Source organism: Bombina bombina, chromosome 7 (assembly GCF_027579735.1).
Source record: "Bombina bombina isolate aBomBom1 chromosome 7, aBomBom1.pri, whole genome shotgun sequence".
NCBI classification, from domain to species: domain Eukaryota; kingdom Metazoa; phylum Chordata; class Amphibia; order Anura; family Bombinatoridae; genus Bombina; species Bombina bombina.
Window position 1 is genome coordinate 61869772 of NC_069505.1, and position 27159 is coordinate 61896930.

Sequence of the window (27159 nt, forward strand, 5' to 3'; positions counted from 1 at the left end):
TTTTTAGATGGTACTGGCATTTTTTGGTTGAGTATCGTCACCTTTAGTAAAAACAAGGGAAGAATTCATGTAAACATAATAGGAGATTTCTTTCAGTGACTGCTTTCTGTGGCATCACCAGTTATGCAAATAATTGCACATTTTGAAATATTTTGCAATAGTGGAAGGTTTGAAACATCACTATATCCTTTACACTGGAAGTATAAAAAAATCTACAATACTATATAACTGAGACAGAGGTTTGTTTGTTTTAATAAAAAATGCTACAGATAGTGAACCAAATAATATTATAATAAACATGATTATGTTGCTTGCTTTTCCCATAAAGCAGCTCTGCAAATTGTGCTTGCTCAACTTCATATATACTACAGTTTATAATAGCAAAAAATAAAATAAAGTACAAGCATAGTTTTGTGGGTATTCCCCACCTACCTCTAGTCATGGGTTCGGCCATTTTGAAATCTTGCTTTCACTGCATTCCAGTGCATTCCAGTGCTGATGTGTTTACACATTTGCAGCAAATCTTCTTTAGATACCTGCAGTGAAACCTAGCTTTCAAAATGACAGTATCTATAATTACAGGGAAGTGCATGAAAATATTTAGGCCTAGATCACAAATGAAGCCCAAAAATATTAGTGCTATCGAGCACTTACACTGCTCAAGTTAAATCAATAGCACTCTTATTTTTGCACTCGTAATACAAGTTGAAAGTAAAATAGTATCGCAGCAATGGTAAATCCCCCCCAATTTTCTTTCATGATTTGGATAGAACATACAATTTTTAAACAACTTTCCAATTTACTTCAATTATCAAATCTGCTTCATTCTCTTGTTATCCTTTGCTGAAGTTACAGAATGCACTACTGGCAGATAGCTGAACACGTATAGTTAGCCAATCACAAGACACAAATGTGTGCAGGCAGCTAGCTCACACTAATATAGGATATCTGTGTATTCTCCTTCAACAAGGGATACCAAGAGAACAAAGCACTTTTGAAAATAGAAGTGAATGTAAAAGTGTCTTAAAATGACATTATCTGAATCATGCAAGTTTAAGCCCTTAAGGACCGGCACTGATATCCTGGGCTCTTACAGCACCAGTCTTGCTGACAGCGGTGATTACATGTCAAAAATGACAAGAAATTATTAATAATGGCTTGACTGTCCCAGTAAAAACATTACAGTAAAAGAAAGGTTAAATAAATAATATTTATATCTTTCTAAAATATTTTATTTAAAGTATATATATATTTTTGTTACAATTTTTTGCCCGTAATGTTATTTTCTACCCTTGACAATAAAGGGGTTAATTAATAGTCAAAATTGCTATAGGTAAATACCCTTGGTTGTCTATATTCTATAAATATCTACTTTTGTGTAGCCAGTGGCGTCACTAGGGTCGGTGTCACCCGGTGCGGTAAGTCATGGTGTCACCCCCCCCCCAGAAAGCAAACACACACAAAAACACACATACAAACACTCAGACACACTTAAAAACATACTCAGATGCACACACAAACACTCGAAAACACACTCAGACACACACACAAAGACACACACACAAAAACACTGAGACACACAAAAACTCAGACACACACATACAAAATATGTAAACTGCATTGCATTAATTATGAAGCTCATGCCTAGAGCTGCTCCCTGGCTCAGCAGAACATCAAATGAAAGATAAACAGAGCACTCTAAAATAAATCACTGAAGAAAAGGTTTAGGCGCGCAAACTATGAAGATTCTGCTCTCTGACTCTGTTCCAAGTCTGTCAGTGCACAGCCCTGGGCCGCATGTCACTGAGCAGTGAGCACAGATAGGCAGGCAGGTTTAGGCTAGCAGCGCAACTTTGCAAGCCCCACGGAACACCCACAACATTCATAGTGAAATTGGGCAGGGGAGGAGCAAAGTACAAACAAGCAAAAGCAGCTGGGAAAACTAGTTGTTGAAATTGCAGCACTGGCTCAAGGGGCAAAAAAATTGTGTGTCTACAACTTCCCCAGTCCCACTAATGTTCACAAATGCCAGCCTCTAATAAAATAATCTATGCATCTCAACATTGTATTTCTTTGAATTTCAATAAAATTAAAAAAAAAATTTTTTTTTGGTGTCACCCCCTGGAGGGTGTCACCCAGGTGCGGCCCCCACCCCCCGCACCCCCCTAGTGATGCCACTGTGTGTAGCAGTTTTGAACTGGGTCACTGCTATGTAGTTTACAGTCTAAGCATAGGAAATTTAAATGTTAAGCAAATAAATCCATCTTTGTAGAATTTTGCCTATATTTGCTATAAATAACTTGGAAACCTAAGCAAATGGGATATTCTTAAAATTAGGACAACGTGGTGAATTTAGATAGAGCTATTTTTCTTTATCTTTACTAGCTATGTAGAGATTTTTATAAAGAAAACTGCTACAAAAAGTTGTTTTGTTTTTAATTTGCAGTATTATTATTATTATCGGTTATAGTGCCAACAGATTCCACAGTGCTTCAGTATTTAAATTCCTATTTTTTTATTTTATATAGGGTATCATAAGAAAGTCCTGTTTGTCTGTTAAAAATGGTGTGCACTTCACAAAAGATCGGATAATTTACATACACCAAAAATGTTATTGTTTATAAAGATAGATAATATCTTTACTACCCATTCCCCAGCTTTGCACAACCAACATTTTATATATTTATATTTTTTATAACATTTAAACCTCTAAGTGTTTCCTGTTTGTAAGTCACTACAGACAGTCTCTTATCACATGCTTTTTTTATTAGCTTTTCACAACAGAGGAGTGCTAGTTCACATGGGCCCTATAGATAACATTGTGCTCTCTCCCGTGGAGTTGTACATGATACAGCACTAATTGGCTAGAATGCAAGTCAATATATAATTAAATAAATAGCCCTGAGATAAGGGAGCAGTCTGCAGAGGCTTAGATACAAGGTAATCACAGAGGAACTACTAAAGTCTATTTACAGTGGGGTGTGAATACTTAGGAAATTTTAGGTAAATATCTTCCTTTTTTACATAGAGATGCCCAGGTCATATTTTCTAGTCAGCTTTTTACAGATATGCTTCAACATTTGGTTGTCATGTCCCTTTAAGTAAAATGTTACATTGGATAAGTTTTGTGCCTACTGTACGTACCTAACTCCAAACATTTTATTGGAAGTATCCAGGAATGGAAGGCTGGGGGTTGAATATGGATGACCTGGAAATGGGATCCACCAGGCCAAGTGAAATCATGAAGGCTCATGGGTGGATAAGGGTTTACTACGTCCCACAGCAGTGAGGTCATTTGGTGTTGCTGGGCAATCTGGGGTTGTGCAATTTATCTTCATTTTCTTAAACAAGGACGTATATCAGACGTTAGAGTTTATGCCAAGGCGATACCACAAAATGAAGGGACCTCTGTGACATAAAGTCTTGTGCACAAGGAATCTCTAATTACATGAACCCTTTAATATAATCAGTAAACACCTTGAGATTTTAATTAGGGACGGGCGAATGTGCTGAAAGTGTAATTCATTTAGTAGAATGAATCGTCCAGTAGACATTCGTTTTTGAAATGGAATGTTTGTTGATAAGAATAAAAATCCATTAACTCAGTAATCCAATGTTATTTCCGGTTTTCAAATGATACTTTCATTTTTGAATGTTCATAATTAGATTGAATATCTGCATTTGAAATTTTTAATGTAACATTCGATTTAACAAATACTATTCAGAAGTTCAATAGTTCATGTGGTAGGGAATTTAGTAAATTGATAAATAATAGATATAAATATATCAATTCGATTGTTTCTATTTTGAATATTACACTTAAAGAAAGCATTAGAAATACTATTACAAATATATACATTTGAATTTTTCAAATTAAAATATTGTATAATTCAAATCCAATTATTAGAAAATTTGAATTAAATATTAGAGTTAAAGGAACACTAAACCCAAATTTTTTTATTTCGTGGTTTAGATAGAGCATGCAATTTTAAGCAACTTTCTAATTTACTCCTATTATCAATTTTTCTTCATTCTCTTGGTATCTTTATTTGAAAAGCTAGAATGTAAGTTTAGATGCCGGCCCATTTTGGTGAACAACCTGGGTTGTTCTTGCTGATTGGTGGATAAATTCATCCACCAACAAACAAGTGCTCTGCCGACTTCTGAACCAAAAATTGGCTGGCTCCTTAGCTTAGATGTCTTCTTTTTCAAATAAAGATAGCAAGAGAACAAAGAAAAATTGATAATGTGGGGCCTATTTATAAAAGGTCTTGTGGACCTGATCCGACAGTGTGGATCAGATCCGCAAGACCTCGCTGAATGCGGAGAGCAATACGCTCTCCGCATTTAACATTGCACCAGCAGCTCACAAGAGCTGCTGGTGCAACACCGCCCCCTGCAGACTCGCGGCCAATCGGCCGCCAGCAGGGGGGTGTCAATCAACCCGATCATACTCCATCGTGTTGATTTCCGGCGATTCCTGTCCGCCTGCTCAGAGCAGGTGGACAGGGTTATGAAGCAGCTTCATAAATTGTGTTTCTGGCGAGTCTGAAGACTCGCCAGAAACACGGGCCCACAAGCTCCGTTCGGAGCTTGATAAATGGGCCCCTAGGAGTTAATTAGAAAATTACTTAAAATTGCTGCTCTATCTGAATCATGAAAGAAAAAATTTGGGTTCAGTGTCCCTTACAAGAAAGCATTAGAAATACTATTACATTAAACACATTTCATGTCCCTTACAAGAAAGCATTAGAAATACTATTACATTAAACACATTTAGTGTCCCTTACAAGAAAGCATTAGAAATACTATTACATTAAACACATTTAGTGTCCCTTACAAGAAAGCATTAGAAATACTATTACATTAAACAAATTTACTGTCCCTTACAAGAAAGCATTAGAAATACTATTACATTAAACACATTTAGTGTCCCTTACAAGAAAGCATTAGAAATACTATTACATTAAACACATTTCATGTCCCTTACAAGAAAGCATTAGAAATACTATTACATTAAACAAATTTACTGTCCCTTACAAGAAAGCATTAGAAATACTATTACATTAAACACATTTAGTGTCCCTTACAAGAAAGCATTAGAAATACTATTACATTAAACACATTTCATGTCCCTTACAAGAAAGCATTAGAAATACTATTACATTAAACACATTTAGTGTCCCTTACAAGAAAGCATTAGAAATACTATTACATTAAACACATTTCATGTCCCTTACAAGAAAGCATTATAAATACTATTACATTAAACACATTTCATGTCCCTTACAAGAAAGCATTAGAAATACTATTACATTAAACACATTTCATGTCCCTTACAAGAAAGCATTAGAAATACTATTACATTAAACAAATTTAGTGTCCCTTACAAGAAAGCATTAGAAATACTATTACATTAAACACATTTCATGTCCCTTACAAGAAAGCATTAGAAATACTATTACATTAAACACATTTAGTGTCCCTTACAAGAAAGCATTAGAAATACTATTACATTAAACAAATTTAGTGTCCCTTACAAGAAAGCATTAGAAATACTATTACATTAAACAAATTTAGTGTCCCTTACAAGAAAGCATTAGAAATACTATTACATTAAACAAATTTAGTGTCCCTTACAAGAGAGCATTAGAAATACTATTACATTAAACAAATTTAGTGTCCGTTACAAGAAAGCATTAGAAATACTATTACATTAAACACATTTAGTGTCCCTTACAAGAAAGCATTAGAAATACTATTACATTAAACAAATTTAGTGTCCCTTACAAGAAAGCATTAGAAATACTATTACATTAAACACATTTACTGTCCCTTACAAGAAAGCATTAGAAATACTATTACATTAAACAAATTTAGTGTCCCTTACAAGAAAGCATTAGAAATACTATTACATTAAACACATTTAGTGTCCGTTACAAGAAAGCATTAGAAATACTATTACATTAAACAAATTTACTGTCCCTTACAAGAAAGCATTAGAAATACTATTACATTAAACAAATTTACTGTCCCTTACAAGAAAGCATTAGAAATACTATTACATTAAACAAATTTAGTGTCCCTTACAAGAAAGCATTAGAAATACTATTACATTAAACAAATTTAGTGTCCCTTACAAGAAAGCATTAGAAATACTATTACATTAAACAAATTTTAAAGTGTTGAAATGAACAAACAAATGTGTTAAAATTTTCAAATGTTGCAAAACATTTGCCCATCCCTAATTTTAATATAAAATGTTTAGTTATGTGTTATGAAACAACTTTGCAATATACTTTCATCATTTATTTTCCCCCCTTTTCATATGCTGTAATTATCTCTGAAAATGTTCCAATTTTTAGAGCATGAAATGCACCTTATCATGGCTAACCCGGCTACATATATTGACATTAGCAGTGTTACGGTACCAACAGTGTACCAAGGGTTAATACCAGGGAACAACGTCCTGCATAGGGAATCAGCAATTCACAAACCAGCCAGTTTTCAGGTTTAAACAGAATATATGCTTTATTTGAAGGCAGCACACAGATTTATACACCCTGGCTTCAGGTTACAAAGGGCATTGGTTTAACAGTAAAGCAAACATATGAACAATGCATCAAACAATTGTCTATTCACAGGTAAAACAGATTAACATATTAAGTTAATTAACTAGGGAAGAACGTTTACTCAGACAATCTGATGTTGGGCAGTCTAGTTAACATAATCACACAAGGACACAATCAGTTTACCCAGACAGACTCCTGAGACACAATCAGATCTTAAACATACATAGAATACATCTTATTACAGAATATAGGAACAGTTCTTATTAGCTATAAAGTCTTTTATGCCCACTTTGCTTATAGAGTCACAATTGCTCCCACAAGGGGCACTCACACCCTGTACCCATCCTGTATTTATGGATACAGGGTGACATAGACATAAGACAGAGGTATGAAAGTACATGGGGTGTCCAGCATATAAAATTCCATATTTCCATGCAGTCTCTGGGTATCCTTAAGCCCATGTACCTCCAGCCCAAAGAATGTTCCATAACAGGCCCTCCAATGTACAGTGGCGAGATTGGTTTTGTCACATCTCTCCCCTTTTCCAAACAGACTAACAGGGTATCTGACCTCCTGCCGGTCAGTGCCCTGGTTAGTCCAGCAACCCACCCATAAAACACAATTAGTAGTACAGCCCACCCACAATAAATGGTTACTACACCTGAGTACGGGGAAAACTTGTCCATGTCCAGGTGCCTCACCACAGCTGTGTGGGGGACTGGTACGCTGAATTGGTGGGTTGCGAGGTGGGCAGAGACCAGCTGTACTCTGCCCGGGTGCCAGCACTACCATGGAAGTAGCCTGGTGGGAGCCTGGTTGCTGGAGGGGAAGACCGACTGTCTCCCCTTCGGATACATAGCTGTGCTGCTGGAGGGGGAGACCAATCGTCTCCCCTTTGGCTAAACAGCCGTGTTGCTGGGGGACAGGACCATCAAACTCCTCTCCCTCTGGTTTGTCATGCTCGGCTGTCCAGGGTATATACTGTGGCATATACCACCAGAGCGCCTGGTAGGCATGTCAGTTTGCTGGGACAATCCATCTGTATTCCCGTTATGAGAGAGAATTCCTGTCCATACAAACAAGGGTTCAAATTCCTCAGTGCCCAGACCAGGGCCAAACAGTCCTTCAAAATCCCATCAGCTTCTTTACGAGTTTTCTGTACCTGCTCTTTATAGGTATCCACAATCCCTTCATACTGACATAGGGTGCCCTTGAGTTGCTGCACCTCACTATGAGCCAGCGTCAGCTTCTCCTCCAGTGTCACTAAGTTTGTCTTTAATGTTTCATGTTCCACTCTCAAGCTGGTGTTTTCTGCAGTTTGTCGGTGCAGCTTGTCTAGCAGAGATTCCTGTTCTAAACGTGCTTTTTCCTCTGCGCTCCTCTTCTCCTTCATCAGCGCATTGTAACGGGACCTCCACATATCAATAGCGGATAGAGATTTACTGAGCTCAGCGTCCTGGGGCTTAGCAGCAGGTGGGTCAGTCTCTGCTGCACGGATCTGGGCACGGGTAGTCACAGAGTTAACATCAGCGGGACCCATAGGAGCGTAGGCAGAAACAAGGGGGGCCAAGTCATTTCCAAGAAGAACATCAGCAGGTAAGTCCTTCTTGACCCCCACATTCACAGGTCTAGCGCCCACTCCCCAATCCAAATGTACCCTGGCAACAGGTAGGCTGAACACATCGCCCCCTGCTACCCTCACAGCCACAGTGTCTCCAGTGTACTGTTTCTCAGACACCAAGTTCTTTTGAAGCAAGGTCATGGTAGCACCAGTATCCCGTAGACCACTGACCTTCTTCCCATTCACTTTAACCAGTTGCCGGTTATTCCGGTGGGCAGCTTGCACAAGGTCTGCCTCATGTAGGATGCTCCAGCATTCTTGCGCCTCTACGTAGCGGGCCGCAGGCTGAGGATTACGTGGGATTCCGCCGGCGGGTCTTCTCCAGGACTGCGCTTGGTTCGCTGCGTTTAGGGGACACTCTGGTCTTTTGTGCCCTAGTTGCTTACATCTAAAGCACCGAATAGGTTGTGAGTAGCCCCGCGAATTGAACAGGGCTCTCTGAGGGTAGTTCGTGGCCGGAGGCCGTGTGGTATAGCGGTGCGCCGGGGTTTGGTAACTGGCAGCTGCTGGGGTGACTGGGGGTCTGTACTCCACTCTAGCAGGGGGCTTAGTGGTAGCAATGTCCAGTTTGCGGGCATCCGTATACTCATCTGCCAAGCGAGCCGCTTCCTGCAGGGTGGAGGGTTTACGGTCCCGAACCCACTCTCGAACTCCTGCGGGTAATTTGTCGAAGCAATGTTCCAACAGGAATAGCTGCAGCACCTCTTCCCCAGATATGGCTTGGCACCCCGCTATCCAGTGAGCTGCTGTGCGGTGCACCTTACATGCCCACTCAAGGTAGGAATCTCCAGCTAATTTAACAGTGTCTCTGAACCGTCTCCGGTATGCCTCCGGTGTAACCGCATACCTGGAGAGCAGAGCCTCTTTTACAGTATTATAATCCCTGACTTCCTCATCTGGAATGGCCCGAAAAGCCTCTCTGGCCCGGCCGGATAATTTTCCAGATAATATCGTGACCCAGTCCTCTGCGGGTACCTTGTGTAGTGCACATTGCCTCTCAAAATCCGCAAGGTACCCATCAATCTCTCCTTCTGTTTCCAGGAAGTTTTTAAAAGCTGCAAAATTTACTTTTCTCTTTTCCATCTTAGTCAGTATTGTAATAATCCCCCTCTTCCTGAGGTTACTGGCTTGTGTAGTTGCTCTTCTGGGCGATAAGGTTCATTCCGTCGCTGCCACCAATGTTACGGTACCAACAGTGTACCAAGGGTTAATACCAGGGAACAACGTCCTGCATAGGGAATCAGCAATTCACAAACCAGCCAGTTTTCAGGTTTAAACAGAATATATGCTTTATTTGAAGGCAGCACACAGATTTATACACCCTGGCTTCAGGTTACAAAGGGCATTGGTTTAACAGTAAAGCAAACATATGAACAATGCATCAAACAATTGTCTATTCACAGGTAAAACAGATTAACATATTAAGTTAATTAACTAGGGAAGAACGTTTACTCAGACAATCTGATGTTGGGCAGTCTAGTTAACATAATCACACAAGGACACAATCAGTTTACCCAGACAGACTCCTGAGACACAATCAGATCTTAAACATACATAGAATACATCTTATTACAGAATATAGGAACAGTTCTTATTAGCTATAAAGTCTTTTATGCCCACTTTGCTTATAGAGTCACAATTGCTCCCACAAGGGGCACTCACACCCTGTACCCATCCTGTATTTATGGATACAGGGTGACATAGACATAAGACAGAGGTATGAAAGTACATGGGGTGTCCAGCATATAAAATTCCATATTTCCATGCAGTCTCTGGGTATCCTTAAGCCCATGTACCTCCAGCCCAAAGAATGTTCCATAACAGGCCCTCCAATGTACAGTGGCGAGATTGGTTTTGTCACAAGCAGATAAAAAAATGCAAAACAATTCATTTTATACTAACTTGATGACAGTGGGTACCCTTGGTGTCTGCAGACAAAAGCCCTGATTGGCTCCTCCAAATAAGGCAAAATGGTGGATGGCTAGTTTGGCTAATGAAAAACAACTGCAAGAAACAAGCTGTTTATTTGTTTTACAAATGTTTATTCCTGGCTGATATGTTATTTAATAACAAGAGAACAGAAATGTCCTGTAATTACAAGGTGTTTATTGTTCATTTAATGGCCAAACTGTTTTGCTATTTTAAAGCTCCCTATAGTCGGTAATATTATTTCCCTTTTCTTTGTTTTTAGGACCAAGCCATTGGTTTGGGTTTGATGTTTGTCGTCTTCTTGGTGCCATCTGGATGGGTTCTATCACATATGGAGGATTATAAGAAAAAGCCAGAGTAATCTACAACCCGGTGCTGTGCGGTGGTCGCCAATGCATCGACTCTTGAAATCTGTTATTTTTGTATTCTATTAAATAGTTTGAAAACTGGGATTTGTGTATAATTTGTTTCTGAAGAGATTGACAATATATGCAAACATGTACGTAAATATGTAATAAATTGTGCTCACTTCATTTGGAGCAGTGGTCTGTGCTTATTGTCATTAGATTGCAGAGACCCCTTTTGTCCATCAGTATGTCTGGTGTACGAGAGAGTACTGTCAATCACACACATGCAGTAAGAGACAGTGATGTAGTGTGTCATGTCCCTGGCGGTGAAAGACAACCTTTATAGGGACAGTCAAGTCCAAAAAAACTTTCACGATTTAAAAAGGGAATGTAATTTTAAACAACTTTCCAATTTACTTGTATCACCAATTTTGCTTTGTAATATTCGTATCCTTATTTGAAAGCTAATTCTACAAGGTTCATATGCTAATTTCTTAAACATTGAAGACTGCCTCTAATCTGAATGCATTTTGACCACTAGAGGGCATTAGTTCATGTGTTTCATATAGGTAACATTGAGCTCATGCACATGAAGTTACCCTGGAGCCAGCACTGATTGGCTAAAATGCAAGTCTGTCAAAAGAACTGAAATAAGGGGGCAGTTTTCAGAGGCTTTAGATACAAGGTAATCACAGAGATAAAATGTGTATTATTATAACTGTGTTGCTTATGTAAAATCTTTGGAATGGGTAATAAAGGGATTATTTTATTTTTTTTAAACAACAAAAATTCTGGTGTTGACTGCCCCTTTAAAGCGACACTGAACCCATTTTTTTTTCTTTCATGATTCAGATAGAGCATGCAATTTTAAGCAACTTTCTGATTTACTCCTATTATAATTTTTTCTTCATTCTCTTGCTATCTTTATTTGAAAAAGAAGACATCTAAGTTAAGGAGCCAGACATTTTTTGGTTCAGACCTCTGGACAGTACTTGTTTATTGGTGGGTGAATTTATCCACCAATCAGCAAGAACAACCCCGGTTGTTCACCAAAAAATGGGCCGGCATCTAAACTTACATTCTTGCTTTTCAAATAAAGATACCAAGAGAATGAAGACAATTTGATAATAGAAGTAAATTAGAGAGTTGCTTAAAATTGCTGCTCTATCTGAATCACAAAAGAAAAAAAAATTGGGTTCAGTGTAATCTAATAATGCATAGCCATGTACTCTTCTTAAGAATTAGATATATTAATGAGTATATATATTATATATACATGGCTCCTGTTACTAGCTAGACCCATATCTCCCTTGTTACTTCTGATCCTGCCCACAACACACCCACCACGCACCCCCTCTATGTTTATGTTTAAATATTTTTTATTGAGTTTTTTACAACATAAATATAACAAATTATAAACTGTTACATGAGGTAAATACATCAAAGCCCCTTTAAGTGGGGGGCCGTTGCTGTCATAACATCGTATTAATACCTTTCATTATGGCATACAAACAAGAAAAAAGATTATAAATGAACAGTGCGCCAACAAATACAGTGCTAAAAATTATTAACCATATAGATACATATAAAATATACTCTTTCACAAATGTGGAAATAAAAGTCAATGGTAATGATATAAAAGTGAAAGTTCAGATGTCTTAGCTTAGTACCACTAAGTAAATATTACTTGGTGAGACCTAGGGGGTCAGAATACTCCCTCAGGCTCTGTCAGATGATGGCTCGCGGCTTCTTCAATACTTTTGCTGGTGTCCCAAAAGAACAAAATCTGTAGAAATATAGAATGGAAAAGAAGGCGCCACCATAGTGTACGATCAATGGGTACAAACAAGCTTCAGATGCGCATGAAAAACTGGTACTTACAAGCTCCTTGACACTTGAGAAGTGTCACAAACGCCTTCTGGAACTTTATGAGTCGTCCAGCTAACTCCCACCACCGTCCTTGTTGACCCGTTCTATGGGGTATTCAGATGGATGCCGGATAACTTGCTCTCCCGATAACAATCTGCTTACTCAGGATACAATCTTTAGTTGGAGATAGCCAAACCCGGTCGGCTCTTGTGTGCAGTTAGGACCGTATAGTGCCGTAAACAGCAAACTCCAAAATATATGTACAAAACTGCTCCAATTTAATAAAATAAAGTTCGTGGATCCAACGTCTTATAAAACTTGACTTTATTTTATAATATAACACAACGTTTCTCTGTCTTGAATGACCGTTTCATCAGGTGTATATTGACATTAATGATACCACGAACTTATATTGCCGATTTGTCGGCGTCTGCTGTTTCCCAATGCGCATGTGTGTAGGTGTGTCCGGACCTAGTATTTCCCATTGGAGGACCCAATATGGGTGTGTGATTATTGTGGCGAATCGCTGCTTTCAATGATTCTATATCACGCCTAAAATAAAAACAAGACTTTTGTCTCACATTTATCCCTAATAAGAAATTTATGTGTTGATCTTAATCTAAATATGGAATTTTACAATGGGTCTAAGTCCGGATTCACATTCACACATGGAACATATTATGCACACTGCATATGTAACCTACGCATATGGGCTCGATACTATCTTGCAATTAAAAACAAATGAAATACATACTCAGATGCACATTTCTAAATTACTACTTAAAAATTACGAATAAAATTGGCTCCCTTATCTGAAAATTGACATTCTAACAGCGGAACCAAAAACAAAAACAAAACAAACCCAAAATGAATTTGGATTATTGGATTGAATGAATATGTCATTTAAAAAAGTGTGTAACAATCAGTCGCATTAGAGTACCAATATGATGCCTAGCTGATTACGCGGTATAAATCTAGATGGGGGATACATAACTTTCCTTTTTGTCAGATACTCAGATAGGTTATTTATATCTATAAAGATGCAGAAGTCTTGTGGACCTCAATTACATATGAACTATATGCAACTGTAAACTATGGGACCGATAGTGTTAATAGACATAATATCAAACATTATATAATGAACATAGTAAAAAATATATAAAAAACATATATAAAATATATAATATAAAATATATACATTATAAATTGCAAATATTGTATTAATATTGAATAAATATAGAATACAAATAAAAATAAAAAATATAAAAGAATATATCTAGGAGTAGGGGGAACTCTAATTCTCTTGATGGGTGGGTCGCTTATAGCTAGTAGCTCTGTGTAGCAGAACCTATATTGTGTCACATGATGGACCCACAAAATTGGCCCTACGCATAACCTGTATGTAATAATCTAGGTTATTGACATATGATTCTAACCTAATGAATAATGGGTACTGATGTTATACTGTATGTAATATTCTAGGTTTTTGACATATGATTCCAACCTAATGAATAATGGGTACTGATGTTATACTATACTATACTGGGTAGCATTAAGCTGTGTGTTATTGGTCATTATCAATTGAATGCAGCCATATCGATATTTGCATTTAAGCCACCAGGAGACAGGGTCTTGAGTTTCCATATACAAAAAGTCTCCCTCTGTCTCAAATGCAAAAATCTATTTCTACCCCACTTCGGAGCAATGAGCTCTAAGGGAAAAATACTGAAAGTGTTGGAGTCTCCTCTATGGCATTCTGCAACATGTCTTGGGACACTATGATTTTTAATATTTTTATCTATATTTCTCTTATGTTCACCCCATCTTTTTTTGAGGGGTCTGGAGGTCCTACCTACATATTGGACCCCACAACTACATTCCAGCATATACACCACAAATGAGGAGTCACAAGTAAAATGGTTAGTAATGTGGAATATTTATTTGGTTACAAAAGATGTGTATTCAGTTCTTTTGTCGTTTGTGAATGCACAAAGTCCACAATTGGGACGACTACACTTGAAAAAACCTGGTTTCCCTATCAGTTTACTTCTGACTATATTCCTAGTGATGTTCTGTCTATTTTCCTTTGGGCTATATTTCTTCATTACGATTTTGCTAGGTGCAAGTTTACTTTTCAGAGTTGGCGCTCTTCTAAAAGTGCAATTGGGAGAAACATCTATATTCTCTTTCAATAGGGGATCCCCTGTTAAAATGTGCCAATATTTGCCAATATCTGTCTCCCGGTGGCTTAAATGCAAATATCGATATGGCTGCATTCAATTGATAATGACCAATAACACACAGCTTAATGCTACCCAGTATAGTATAGTATAACATCAGTACCCATTATTCATTAGGTTGGAATCATATGTCAAAAACCTAGAATATTACATACAGTATAACATCAGTACCCATTATTCATTAGGTTAGAATCATATGTCAATAACCTAGATTATTACATACAGGTTATGCGTAGGGCCAATTTTGTGGGTCCATCATGTGACACAATATAGGTTCTGCTACACAGAGCTACTAGCTATAAGCGACCCACCCATCAAGAGAATTAGAGTTCCCCCTACTCCTAGATATATTCTTTTATATTTTTTATTTTTATTTGTATTCTATATTTATTCAATATTAATACAATATTTGCAATTTATAATGTATATATTTTATATTATATATTTTATATATGTTTTTTATATATTTTTTACTATGTTCATTATATAATGTTTGATATTATGTCTATTAACACTATCGGTCCCATAGTTTACAGTTGCATATAGTTCATATGTAATTGAGGTCCATAAGACTTCTGCATCTTTATAGATATAAATAACCTATCTGAGTATCTGACAAAAAGGAAAGTTATGTATCCCCCATCTAGATTTATACCGCGTAATCAGCTAGGCATCATATTGGTACTCTAATGCGACTGATTGTTACACACTTTTTTAAATGACATATTCATTCAATCCAATAATCCAAATTCATTTTGGGTTTGTTTTGTTTTTGTTTTTGGTTCCGCTGTTAGAATGTCAATTTTCAGATAAGGGAGCCAATTTTATTCGTAATTTTTAAGTAGTAATTTAGAAATGTGCATCTGAGTATGTATTTCATTTGTTTTTAATTGCAAGATAGTATCGAGCCCATATGCGTAGGCTACATATGCAGTGTGCATAATATGTTCCATGTGTGAATGTGAATCCGGACTTAGACCCATTGTAAAATTCCACATTTAGATTAAGATCAAAACATCAATTTCTTATTAGGGATAAATGTGAGACAAAAGTCTTGTTTTTATTTTAGGCGTGATATAGAATCATTGAAAGCAGCGATTCGCCACAATAATCACACACCCATATTGGGTCCTCCAATGGGAAATACTAGGTCCGGACACACCTACACACATGCGCATTGGGAAACAGCAGACGCCGACAAATCGGCAATATAAGTTCGTGGTATCATTAATGTCAATATACACCTGATGAAACGGTCATTCAAGACCGAGAATCGTTGTGTTATATTATAAAATAAAGTCAAGTTTTATAAGACGTTGGATCCACGAACTTTATTTTATTAAATTGTAGCAGTTTTGTACATATATTTTGGAGTTTGCTGTTTACGGCACTATACGGTCCTAACTGCACACAAGAGCCGACCGGGTTTGGCTATCTCCAACTAAAGATTGTATCCTGAGTAGGCAGATTGTTATCGGGAGAGCAAGTTATCCGGCATCCATCTGAATACCCCATAGAACGGGTCAACAAGGACGGTGGTGGGAGTTAGCTGGACGACTCATAAAGTTCCAGAAGGCGTTTGTGACACTTCTCAAGTGTCAAGGAGCTTGTAAGTACCAGTTTTTCATGCGCATCTGAAGCTTGTTTGTACCCATTGATCGTACACTATGGTGGCGCCTTCTTTTCCATTCTATATTTAAACAAGAAAAAAGGGAGGAGGGGGGAAAGGAAAAAGAGGGGAAGGGGAAACCAGAAGGGGGAGGGATGGGACAGGGAGGGAAATTGCCCTGAGTTTTCGGAAAAATTAGAACTGAATAACACATGAGCAGGGCTAGCCATATATCCATACATCAAAGAGATGAAGAGAGAAAAAAAAGAAAGAGAAAGAAAGAAATAAATCTCAAAACTAGGGAAAAAAACAAAAAAAACTAAACAAAACAAATTTTGTACTCACATCAAAGTTGCATATATCAATATCAAATATTTTACGTTACGAAAGAAAGAATAATTTAAAAATTGCTTTGTAGAGGCTACTTATTCTGTCCCGAGCCAACACACCTCTGCTATTGTGTATATATTTTCTTCTGATCCAATCCCCAGATCAAGCGTCTGTACTGTGTAGTGTTTAAATGGTAGTGGCGTTATTCAGGGCCCAATAGAACCAAACCCTCTCAAATGACTCTCTAGTATTCATGATCCATGAAGCTGACTCATACATTCTAAACATATTGTTAATTTTATTCCTCACCTCTATCCATGTTGGTACCCCCGTTTTCCAGTGGTATGCTATTGCTATTCTTGTGGTCGTGCATAGGCTTCTGATGAAGGCATTAATATCTTTATTATATTGTTTGAAACCTGTGTGTAATAAGGCCTGTGAAATGTCAAGCTCTATCTCTTCCTCTAGGATAGAGCTAAGTAAAGTGGAGAGAGAATGCCATATCTGTTTTACCCCATCACAGTCCCACCACATGTGTTTAAAGGTGCCTATGTTCCCACATCCCCTGTAGCATAAGTTGGATGCCGCCTGTGACATATGAGAGGTAATATTTGGTGTGAGGTACCAGCGAAATGCTATCTTGAGAGTATTTTCACGTAGATCTGCACTGATCAACCCTCTTCCCATGGAGCTAAATATATTCTCCCATGTGTGTTTATCATATATGACATTAATGTCTTCTTCCCACCTCTGCATCAAAGTTGTTTTAGGGGCATTGGGGTCTTTCTGTAGCGCTATGTACATAATAGAGATTGTATGTTTAGGCCTGGATGTTAGTGAGTATATGTTTTCCAGTGTTGTGGGGGAAGAGGCTCTCTCATTGCCCATATATTTACGGATGGAGGAGGACAACTGTAAGTATTGAAACCACCTTATCTTCATCGGGGTCAGTTTATCTTGAATCTGAGTGTAGGTCATAAGTGTATTATTGAGTAAGGCGTCCGCAACTCTATACAGCCCTTTATTTGCCCATTTATCTATAGTGGTATAAAGTTCTTGAGGCATAATTTTCCTAAGTGGGATCATCACTGATCTCAGAGGTAGTATGTTGTGGTGATCTGTTATCCATTTTTTAACTTGTTTGGTGGATGCATGGATTGGTGATCTATATATAAGTGTATTACTTGTTTGGTCCTTCCATAACATGTCGTCTGCATTTGGTAGTCCCTCCACCCCCGCCTCTAACTTGGGCCAGATAATGTCCCCCTGTCTCCTCCCCAGTAGTATTGTTTGCGATATTCTAGCTGCCTTGTAATAGTCAATTAGGTTTGGGACACCTACCCCTCCCAGAGTTTTGTGTTGTGTCAGAACCACTGAAGGGATTCTTGCTTTTTTGCTACCCCTAACATAGGCTATAAGTTCATTTTGTAGTGTGGATAATTCTAAAACCGGGATAGGTAAAGGTAGTGTGCGGAATAGGTAAAGTAACCGTGGGAAAACATTCATTTTGACTGCGGAAAGTCGGCCGTACCAAGAAAAAGTATGTCTTCTCCAACTCTGGAGGTCCTTTCTTATAGTTTTAAATAACGGAGTATAATTGTACTTATACAGTTGGTTGTATTGAGCTGTTAGCTGGATCCCCAGGTACCTAAGAGAGTTTTTCACCCATTTAAACTCAAAGTTAAGCTCTATGGTTTTCTTTGTATGGGGGGGTAAAGCTATTGGTAATGCCTCGCATTTCTCAAGATTGATTCTATATCCCGATATCTGTGAGAATCTATCAAGTAGGTTGTATAAATTCGGGAGAGACAACAGGGGTTTCGTAAGGGTGACCAAAATGTCATCTGCAAAGAGGGTGAGTTTGTATTCTTGATTAGCTATAGTGGCGCCGGCGATATCCGGGGATAGTCTTATTCTAGCTGCTAGGGGCTCTATGCATAGCGCAAATATCAGGGGGACAGAGGGCATCCCTGTCTTGTCCCATTCCTTATGGGAAAAGGTTTAGATCTATATCCTGCCGATACAACCTGTGCAGTGGGGCTAGAGTAAATTGCCTGAATTGCTTTAATAAAGGGACCATCAAACTCCATGTGCCGCAGTACCATCATCATGTATCCCCAATCTATCCTATCAAACGCCTTCTCCGCGTCCAAAGATAGGAGCAGAGAAGGCGTTTCCTCCCTTCCCAGGTGTTCTATAATATTTATCATTCTTCTTATGTTATCCGGGGCCTCCCTATTTGCTATAAATCCCACCTGGTCCGGATGGACAAGTGAGGGCAATATAGTTTTTAAGCGATTGGCCAATATCTTGGTGAATATCTTCAGATCCTGATTTATGAGCGATATAGGGCGATAACTGGCGCAGAGTTTGGGATTTTTCCCTGTTTTAGGAATGACCACAATTTTAGCCCCCAGTAATTCCTTTGGTATTTCCCGGCCCTCTAAGAAATGATTACAGAATTTCGTGAGATGAGTTAATAATGTTGTACGAAATAGCTTATAATAATCCCCCGGGAAGCCGTCCGGTCCCGCTGCCTTTCCCACTTTCAATTCTTTTATAACCTGTATAACCTCTATTGGAGATACGGGGGCATTTAAGATAATTTTGTCCTCATCTGAGATAACCGGAAGATGTGCATCAGTCAAAAAGTTATGTGTGTCTTTTGTAATAGATGGTGAGTGTTTAGTTTTGTGACCATCATAGAGTTGGCCATAGTACCTTGCAAATTCATCTACTAGCTCCTGAGGAGATGATGTCGTATCTCCATTGGCTAGCTGTAGGGAGGGAATAGCCATGGCTCTATTTCTTTCCTGTAGTTTGTGTGCCAAATATCTGTCTGGTTTATTGGCAAATATGAAATATTGTACTTTCAGTTTATGTAGTGTTTTAGTGGCATTTGTAGTCAGTAAGTTAGCTATTGTGGTTCTTTTTGCCTGTAATGTTCTTAAGGTATTCTCACTATGTGTAAGCCTGTGTGACTTCTCTAAAGTGGCTATCTCTTGGTGGAGTGTAGATATCTGTTTTCGACATTGTCTGGTATGTGCCGCCTTCCCTTGCATTAGTATTCCCCTAAGATATGCTTTGTGGGCCGCCCATGTATATAAAGGGTTGGAGGTGGTATCTATATTTATGTCCCAGTACTCTTTGAGATATTTCAGGACCTGGTCCTGTGCTAGGGGCTGCTGGAAATATTGTGGGTCATAAGACCACGACTTTTCCCGCTTATGATCTTGTATCCCATCTAAAGATAGCGTCAGTATGGAGTGGTCAGACCAAACGCAGGGGTGAATTTCAGAAGATAGTAAGATCGGGTGAAAGATTTGGCTGGTATAGATATAATCGATTCTTGTATAAGATTTATGCGCAGCGGAATAATAGGTGGTGTCGTTTGTGGTTCCATATAAGGCCTGCCAGGAATCTATAAGAGTGTGGGACGCCAGGTGTTCCTGAATGTGTTTTATATCCCGGTTGTGTTGCTGTTTTTTATGTGATAAAGTCTCTCGACTGGGTGTCTGGATCGGAGATAAGTTAATTTTAAAACCTCCAGCTACTATAATCCTATTTTGGGACCACTGAGTTAGAAGATGCGATATATGGGCAAAGAATTCTGTCTGTTTCGTATTAGGTGCATATATATTGCAGAGAACTATGTCTGTGTTATCAATTTGACCTTTAACTATTAAATATCTCCCCTCCTCATCTGTGGTTATGGATTCAAGTTCAAAGTTAAGGACCGAGTGAATCAAAATGGAAACTCCTCTTTTTTTGGTAGAGGCTGTGGCATGGTAATGTTGTTAAAAGTGTCTGGACCAATATTTAGGAACCTGATTGTTAACAAAGTGAGTCTCCTGTAGGAAGAGAATATTAGCATTGATATTTATATATTGGTTCATTGCCACTCGTCTCTTTACATCAGTATTCAGGCCTCTCACATTGTGAGAAATTAATTTAAGTGGGATGTATCATAAATATATTGGGATATAGTTTGAGAAGGTGTGTGCATCTGGCATTTCTCTGACCGGGGTAAGCCTCTATCCATTCTACGACTGCTTCATCTGGGCGTGTGTGGTGTGCTACAACAGTATGTGGCTCTAAAAGGGGATTGTAGTGAGTAGTGTGAGTACAATAACAAATTAGTAAATTAACCATAGAAAAAAAACATAATAATTCCCTCACTTGAGGGCAAGGTAATAAGATAAATAACCTTAATATTTTAAATTTAAGTAACTGTGCAAGTGTTATAACTATGCAATAGAGAACAAAAACAGTGGGCGTGAGCCCTGTCTCTTCTACAGGCACATGGTAACTGCAGTTCATCTTTCTCCCAACTCCCTGCTTTACCCCATTACCTGCAGAGTTCTTCATATATAACCTGATGGTCTATACAGGGAGTCCCGTAGCATACCTATTAAGCTTACAAAACTTCCATAGCTGGTAGCATGGCTACCACCTACTCATTAGAGAGTCACATAAAAAGGTACTTCATGTGAGATAGCTATGTTCCTCCTGCATTTGTCGACTTGTTGCTTTCATTTATTTTCTCTTCCAGAGACAGAGAGAAAAAAAAAAAGATTTCCCAGAAGGAAGCTGTGTTTCACTTATTCTTAGAACGTTTTTTACTGACTGTTTTCCATCTAGGAATGGTGTTTGATTTCAAAGATGCCTGGGGTTCCAGATGTAGGGCCGAGACCGGCAGATCAGGCATTTTTGGTGTTTCTAGCCCCAGTCGTTGGCATAAGTCGGGGATGTCTGCCGCTTCCTTGATAGTCACAGTTAAGTTGTCCTTCAAGATATACAGAGCAAAAGGGAACCCCCATTTGTATTGAATCTGTTGTTTCCTCAATAGCTGAGTTAAGGGGCGAAAAGAGTTCCGCCTTTGGAGAGTCCTAAAAGATAGGTCTTGATAGAATTGAACAACTGACCCCTGGAATTTGAACGTAGGAGCATTTCTAGCTGCTGAGAGTATTAGCTCTCTGTCTTGGAAGAGCAGCATCTTCACTATTACATCTCGCGGTGGAGCCTCCCCCTTAGGTTTAGCCCTCAGACCTCTGTGAGCTCTTTCCATAGTAAAATCACTATTTCCCTTATTTCCAGTTATGCTTCTGAAGAGTTGTTGTAGATAGGTAGTGTTAGGGGTAATATGAACCTGATGGCAGCCATCTTGTTCTTCGCAGCCATCTTGTTCCTCGCAGCCATTTTGTAATGAATAGACTTTATTATACTGGAGTATTATGCAGTGAGAATTATATGCATGTTATGAGTTTCTTTAGCTATTCGGCCTTGCCAATGTACCCTGGCCTAATGCCTAGAAGTAAGATAGAATAAGATAATGTAAACAAGAGGCTTTAGACACTTGGTTGTCTCTGCAGATGGTAGTTTGTTATGACTCTGTAAATATTGTTATGAGAAACTCATGTTCCAGTTTTTCCTTGTAAATTGCTCTGTATAACTGTGTAAGATGACGCGGTCCTAACGTGTCATCCCCTTAACCCTGTATGTCACTATAAGAAAGGCTTGCACTGTGCAATAAACAGAATTGGCTTTCGATCATAATGCTGCGTGGTCTGAGTCATTCTAAGGGGCCCTTATCAGGTAATCTACATGTGCCTCAGGTGGGACACTAGGCCCCAGGCTTTGGCCTGCACTGACACTTACCCCCTGAAGGGGACACCTAACAGTTTTGGCGTCAGGACAGTGGGATTCGCAGGGAGTAACTATGAGTGCTTTTACCATGCTTTCTTTCTGTGAATTTGAACCTAAATTTAGTCTGGTAATAGGTGTTGATGATAATGATATAAGGTTAAAGGGGTTCCTGTGGTTGAAGCACAGGTTTGCGGAGGTTAAAGTCCTGCCGGCAGTTGTGATACCCCTCCAGACAGGTAATCAGTCCTGTGCTGGGACACGACAGGTATTGTGAGTCCTGTCGGTGATAAGCGCGCAAGTAATATATGTATGCCAGTCGACGGGAGGTTCTTTTAAGATAAGGTCCCCCGGGCAACTTGGCAGTGAAGTGAGTAAGTCTCACGTGTGTTGAAGTTTCCCATATTCATTCCCATAATAGAGTTTTGCTACCCACCTGAAGCTCATGTTGATATCTGATGCTTGCTTTTGCTGCTATATAAAATTATGCTGTGCGTAGAAAATATTAAGTGGCTGTGCATGTTATTATTGTATTGAGAAAGGGGAACTGCTCATAGATAAGAATGCACAGAGAAAATTACATGTATAAGGTAAAAGAAAAGAAGAGTTAATAGTTTCTGCAAAAGACAGAAATATTTTTTTAAAAACACGGTCAGTAAGTACTGCTGTTTGATAAATAGAGAAATCTCTGTGTTAAAGAATGTAGCAGGCAAAGAAGGGGGGCCACCACTGAGCGCGCACATAGCTCAGAAAAGAAAAAAAAAAAAGAAAAGAAACCTGTTACAGCAGCTTCGTTTGTAAGATTTTTTTTTGTTTGCTTGCAGTAACAAAAATGAAATTGTGTATATTGAGATGCATAATGTGTGATGGTCTGTAGGTTCTCACTGTGGTATGCGTGTGACAGATTTGCTTTAAACCAAAAAACAGAATGTATTATTTGAAAATGATTATCCCACTCCACGCAAAAAATGGCCATTTTGCGTGGAATCGGAAAAAAAAATGCATTGTGGAAATGGTGAAAAGTTAATCTAGTGTTTTTTATATATATATATATATATATATATATATATGTATGTCGTACGCTATGAAATAGATGTTTTTCTGAGAAAGAAAAAAAGGGAGTGAAAATATTTAAAGGGATACAGGAAAACTGGTATAACATCTGAGAATTTAAGGGAATATTTACATAAAAGACGATGAGGTTTACTGTAAGCCTAACACTAGTATATTTCACTGTGTTAGCAGTTTCAATTAAAGATTATTTTTAGTTTGGTTAAAATGTCCCTTTAATTAGCCTGCATCCCACTGTGAGTGCGTTCTTATGCTGCTTATGCTTGTTTAGGCTATTTAATGAACGTCAGTATACATTTTTTTTATTATAAGGATCATTGGGATTAATTTAAAGGGGAAATTGTATTAGTATTCTTTTGTAGAAAGCTTATTTTTTGTGTTATATGCGGTTGTTATATTTGGCTGGAGAGCTGCAGAATGGGGAATATCAAATTATATACAACGTTAAATCCAATAATTTTGTTGTGGTTAAACTAATTAGCTTTTATCACGTTTTAGTGTGAATTTTATATTTTTAAGCAGTAAACAGTGTTTCTCCTTTAAGTAGAAATGAAACTTTGAGCTTGCCTCACTATCCTTGAGAAGAATGATAACACTGTGCATGTTTTGCTTTTCTTTAAAAAAAAAAAAAAAGTTTCTCTGTTTGGAACAATTTGCACTGTACATTTAAAGCGGCAGTACTGGTGTTCTATGTTATAAAAAATGATAACTATAAATTGCTCACTACAAAGAAACAAGTATTTATATTATATTCTGTCATAGAATATAGCTTAAAAAATGATAATTTTATTTCTGTGGCTGTCAAACTGTATCTCACAGATATAACTCTTTGTTATTTAAAATAACCCCCACTGCGTTCAATAAATAAATGAGATATTATTTAATGAAGTGATTTCAGTGACACTTTAAAAATATATATAGTTATTTTGTTATTAACTAGTTTACCACTATTATTGCAATGACTTTGACTGCTGCTTAACAGCTAAGCCGTGGTCTATAAGGTGTCTAGAAATAAACACCCCTAAAACAAATGATGCACAGTTTATCTGATTCTACTGCATTTATATAACTTGCTAATTTATCTGTTTTTATATGGCTTACGTGTATTCTGTCTCTTGGTGTTGTAATGAGATTTATACAGCCTGTGATAAGAGGCAGTCCTCAAAGGTTTAAAAAATTAGCATATAAGCCTACCTATGTTTGGTTTAATCTAGGAAGGTTGGTTAAAATTAAAAGTCCTATCTGAATAATGAATTTTCATTTATCCTAGAATGTCCCTTTAACAGTGGCTACTGTGGTTATCTGATCTTTCCCAAATAAGCGCAATTTTATTTGTGAAATCTGCAACTTAAGTTTCTTGGGCATCTGCTGTGATTGCTTTCTTTGTGTGATATTCAAGTTTTGTACATAGTGGATGTTTTTAATTGTTTGTCATGTTCTGAGTGTGTTGCATTTCAGCAAATGTCAGAATATGTGTTGCATTCTAAGTTAATTGTAGTTGTTTGGAATTTGTGTCAGCAGCTAATGTTTCGTTTTGTGTAAGACAAGAACGATTGGTTTTCATTGTTTGTTATGTTTTTCTCTTTTGTGGACAGCATATTGAATTGTGAAGTGTATTTCATTTTGCTTGCTATTGAGAATTGTCTCTGCCTGAGTGGAGTGCATGAGTTATCGTTTAGTTTCTTGTTATCTTGTGTTTGCGTGTCACATGAGATGTTTCACGCAAACATGGGGGACGTATTGATGAGTATTGATGAATATCTTTATGTAATGGAGGTGATTATTTTTAGGAGGTGAACCTAAAACGTTTTGAATCTCCTCGTACAATGTTATTGTGTTAATTTCAGATGCCTAAAATGTTTTATTTTTCTATGTGGTTCTTAACACTATATTTGTATTTGCAGGATGAGAGTATGCTGTCTTCGGAGATTGAAACACACTAACTGAATTATTTTTGAGTTTCCATATTTAGGTAAAATCTGTATAGGCAAAATTCCATAAGTGCACTCTTCAAAAGATTAAAGATTGAAAGCAAGTAAACCTTTAAAGAAAGAAAAGATAAAGATGAAAGACCTTTTGTCAAGCTTGTTTTAACCATCATACTGCAGTAAAAAAAGTTACTGAACTATCTTTGGATCCATTCTTTGCTTTGCATGCTGGTACCAGCCCCAGAACTGGACTCTGGGTAATCCATGACTGTTTCCTCTGATGTGTGTCTTCAGGACATAAAGACTATCCTTCTCTGGACTGTGCCTTACCGCTCGATATGGAGGACATGTTATGCTGTTACAGGATCAACCAATTAAATTAGGGGAGTATTGTTTTAACTCCATTCCTTATATTGCTTGTTTTGTATTTTCTTGTATTTGTTTTATTTTTATTGATCATATTTGGTCTAAGAAATCATATGCTTCATTGGTATTAGTGCACATTGTAGTTTATGTGCTTAACATAGTAACTCTTTAGATAAAGGTAACTGTGAACTTTGCAGTATTGTACCCTATTGAATGGCCCACTGAGTATAAGAAAATATGTTCAAGGAAAATGCTGCAACATAGCATAATATTTTAGACCCTTCACCCTTTAGAACATAAGGAGGACACGTCTAAGCTAGAAGTTTATAGTAAATATACAGAGAAATGTTTCAGGGAATAGCATAATTATAGTTTATGAAAGCAAAGGTGTTTTTCCCTTTTATTAATTAGTATGGTATCTAGAAAGTGAATTTGGTCATTCCTGATGTTTGTCAAAGAGAGTAATTCTTACCATAAAGATGTGTTTACCTTTAAAAGAGCTTGTAGTTTTAAATGATGTTCTGTTTGTATGCTTTCCTCATATAGGAGTGTGAGAGAATTTAGGTTGGAGAATTATAAGCATTATAGATAGCAGCCATCCAGAATAAAGCAACACAAGGTTCTTTTATTTTTTAGAAGTTCAAAGTGATATAGAGAAGTTGTAAATTATTCTCTGAGAAATGTCAATGTATTTAAGTTGTATTATATATCAACAATGTTTTGTTTGATTTTTAATGACATAGGATAAAAGTGATGTTTTATTTGGACATAATTGTGATTGTATTGCGGTGTGTACTCATCCTGTACTGTTTCTGTTTGCTTCCTAGACTCCCTGTGACTCGAGTGTCTGCTTGCCATGAGTATCCACTGGTTGCCTTGTCTACCCCATGAACAAACCATCAGATTTCCAGTATCTCCCTGCGGAAGAACCGTGGATAAGCACCCCTACTGCAAATGAACTGTTGGAGAACTGTATTATAGCAAAGTGTCAAGGTGCAGCGCTCTCAAATGGACAAAGACTGTTCTTAAAGTATTCAGAGGCCACCTAGAGACAGTTGTGCTATTGCTATGTCATGCTTTACTGTGGAAAAGGAACTGTTGGACATATTGGGGGGTGCTAGCAATGCAGGTGGAGAGATAGATGATGCAGCGTTGTTTGGGGGTAGATGGGGGCTGGTTGGGTCTCTGTGCTGGTAGACCGGTAGTTCTGGGAAGGCTGGAGGATAGATGGAAGGTATTGGAGGGACTGTACCTATATAACAGTGACAATTAGCCTTTAAAAGTACATCACGACATGCGAATATTTTTCTCTTTAGTATTCTTATAGAGTTCTGTTACCATAATATAAGGCTTTACTAATTTTCTATGCCTGTCTATTTTTATGTTATTCTGTTAGAATAAAAGGATGGTATGTTAGGGGTAATATGAACCTGATGGCAGCCATCTTGTTCTTCGCAGCCATCTTGTTCCTCGCAGCCATTTTGTAATGAATAGACTTTATTATACTGGAGTATTATGCAGTGAGAATTATATGCATGTTATGAGTTTCTTTAGCTATTCGGCCTTGCCAATGTACCCTGGCCTAATGCCTAGAAGTAAGATAGAATAAGATAATGTAAACAAGAGGCTTTAGA